The 3510-nt window shown below is 39.5% G+C and overlaps 1 protein-coding gene across 2 annotated transcripts in view; it reads right to left on the bottom strand.

Annotated features, from left to right (window-relative positions):
• LOC102673846 overlaps positions 1–3510 on the bottom strand; it is a 52353-nt gene that overhangs the window by 40226 nt on the left and 8617 nt on the right. The window lies entirely within an intron of this gene.

The following is a 3510-nucleotide window of genomic DNA, read 5'->3' as shown; positions in this document are numbered from 1 at the left end:
AAAAAAAAAAAAAAAAAAAAAAAAAAAAAAAGAACAAGACCGATATTTCCATCATTCTAATCAATATCCAACACGTTGAAACAAAACTTTCTACACAAAAAAAATTCCACCATTACTTCACTCCACAATAGACACTTGCGTTATTGCATTCTCTATTCATTACACCGCTCATTCAAACTCACGGTTACTCACGATTACTACTTCGTCCTACATATTCCTTCACCTCTGCCCTCTCGCCGGAAGGCGACACCATCCAGTCGGCCACGGATTGCCGGAAATTGGCGACAGAGCGAGCCACCGGTCGCCAGCAAACGAGATTCGCGGGGAAATGAAAACAACGGTTAACGGGAACACCCGTTGCGCTAGGGAATAAAGGCGAGCGGTGGGCGTCGTTGGCGGCCGTGGCCGTGGCCTCGCCAACACCGATAACTAAGGTCGTGGTAGCGTTTTATGGTGTTCATAAGTGTAACGGTGTTCGAACGCAAGCAACTCACGATCCTCGCTCGAGAGAAACGGTTACCGTTGCGCGGTCCACAAACGCTCGAACCAATATTCCTTCGAGTCGCGTGTCCCTCTTAGCTTTTCCACTCTCCCCTCCCCCTCCTCCACACCTCTCGGTCCGCCCGTGTTATGGAACTTGTGTGTGGGAGGGAGAAGAGGTCATCGAGGCTTGCTTAACATACCTCGTGAAACCTCGATCACGATCACGTGTTACCAGAGTGCTACTTCCCTCTCTTTCTTACTCGCTACAATTTATATTACCCATTACGCGCATGCGCTTTCCTCGCTCGTTCTTTAAACCGATGCTTAAGAGCTCTAGCGGTTCAATTATGGCTCGTTCCCGGTAGATTCGAACTGGTTGAAAGTAAGAACGCGATGATTCAGAAGCTGATTAATATTTCAGCGTAGGTAGTAATGATTCTTAAAAATTTAAACGCGAAGAAAAAATATTATATTCTCTATAAACGAAAAGGTATCGCCGTGATAATTTATTCCGTAATAACACCGCCACGATTGTTCGTAAATCAACTGAACGGTTGAATGTTTCATCGCTGAAATGCTCGATGAAATTCACGTTTCAAAGTTAACGAACCGTATTGGCCTATCGAGCCTCGCGATCCCGGAAAAGCTTTGTCGACGAGATCGAGGCAACGAACCGCCGTATTCGGTTTATCCAAGGATCGAGCTGCGCGTCCCATAAATGGCGGAGATGAACGGGAGGGAACCGACGCGATTCGAGCGAATGCGAGCCGTTTGATATCGCCGTTTGGCGTAACTCTCCGCGTCGCTGAACGGTAACCGGACTTTTTCTTGCGACTACTACTCGCGATAACTCTGAAAACCGCTACGTCATGTGGGCGTGGAAATAGGGCATCTTGGAGATCATTTCTTATCTCTCTCCTTTCTTCCAGTCATAATATACATGAAAACATATATATCATTTCGCGCATCTAAACGTTCAAATTCTTTTGTAAATGTTGAAGTTAATTATTAAAAATTAGCATGAAAATTATATATATATATATTTGGAAGATTGGATCTTGACCCCGTTTATGGAGACATAATTCTTCTTCTCTAATAATTAAACAATTATAACATCGTTGCAAAAATTTATTATCGTTGAGAAGAGGAAAAGAGAGAATGAAAAATTAATAGATAAACGAATCGACATCCTGCTCTCTCTCCCTCTCTCTCTTTTTTAAAACAAATAACACGAGAGACACGAGAGTTACGAGTCAGTTGGGTTAAACAAATAAAATCTACGCGCGTATATAAAACCTCTTTCTCTCGGCCAATTAAAAACCTAACGCGAAATATCAGAAACGATCGTCCATTTTTAACAATGGAATACATTTCTTTCCAAATTTCATTCCCTTTTTTTCAACAATTTTTCGCAAAATTTCAAACAAATTGCTGATCTGATAGAACAGATCTATAACTCTATCACGATATTTTAAACATCGTCAAAAGGAGGAAGAGTTCGAGCCGGAAATATATAATAACGATTGGGGAAAAAAAGGTACCTCTACTTTACGACACTTTGTAACACTTCCTTTCGGCAAGCATGATCGGTGAACAGGAACCGGCTTTTTCTTTCCGGCGTTCTTTCCGCGAACGACACGGTTTCGATGCCCGGCCTTCTAACGGGCTGCGGCGAACGGTCTCGAAACGCTCGTTGTTCTTGAATCGGATCGATTCCTTCGCCCGGATATTCCGCTCTCGTGGTTTTTCGACGCGTGAAAAAAAAAGAAGAAGAAAAAAACTAGCCTAGGACGAATAGCTACGAGCGAGCTATAATTCGTTCGAAACCGATTCCGTCGATCGAACGAGTCGAGAGATCGAAGCGAATATAATTAAAGCGAATTCGAGTGAATTTGAATCTGTGAATATGATTATAGATTTGTCACGGTTTTTTTTTAGAGGAAAAGAGGCAATTTCGAAACAGAAGATTTAATTTATACCGAGAGGAACCGTTATAAAAATTGAAACCGATATAAATCGGAATTTATAATTCCTCGAGATTTTCAAGTCTTGTACACGTGGCGAAACGCATTCATTGTCCAAATTTTCTATTTCTCGAGATTTACTATAATCAAAATAACTATCAGTCGACTTGATTTGTTAATTCGAAAATAAGATAATTTTATTCTAATCGAATATATGCTAGTTGAAACTAGATGGAATTAGAGAATAGATCAACAGTGCCGTTTTCGATCGTAAATAATATTTTCGAAGATGAAATCGGGGAGATAAGGTTGGAAAAAGTTGGAAAAATCTTGAAAAACTGGGCGAAATCGCGGAGGACGGGCAAAGTGTGTTTTTAGTGCAGTGGGCCGTCGAAACGTAAGGACGGGCGAGCGAAACCGGATCGAAGACCGGTAGAACCGTTTTACCCACATATGGGGCCCCCAAAAAAGTTATGGGCGAGGGTGGTTGAAAAGTATTATATTAAATTGCAACACTCGATACTCGAGCCGGGATAAACGGAAGAATAAAAGTTTATTAGCTTCGTGATTTATATCTCGTTTGAATTAATAGCTTGTTGTTGTATATAATATATTGTACAATAAATATTTATTGCCGCGCAATAAATATTTATTGGCTTGCAATTTTTAAAAACCCGATAGATTAAATAATAATTACAATGTAATTAAATAAAATTATGCATATTCGAGAAGATTATTTCGAGAGTGTTGGGAATAGTTAGCCAGAACATTTCACAATTCATTAACCTCTTAACTGTTTTAGTAATAGAATATATAAGTACTAGTCGTAAAGAGAAGACAATTATTTGTATTATGGTAAGTATTGTTGTTCATGCGAAATTATCTTTTGTTACTTAGATTAAAATTTTACCGAGAATTAAAAATATATATATATATATATATATATATACGTACTTGAAGATCGATTTTTCGAAAAAAATCAACCACTACTTCATTACAATTCAATTTCACACCAGTTGCGACTCGTATTCAACGAGCAACATCGTCTCTCAATTTTAATATT

Source organism: Apis dorsata, unplaced genomic scaffold (genome assembly GCF_000469605.1).
Source record: "Apis dorsata unplaced genomic scaffold, Apis dorsata 1.3 scaffold_89, whole genome shotgun sequence".
Taxonomy (NCBI): Eukaryota; Metazoa; Arthropoda; class Insecta; order Hymenoptera; family Apidae; genus Apis; species Apis dorsata.
Note: the sequence above shows the minus strand (reverse complement) of the source record. Positions and strands in the feature narration are given on the sequence as shown.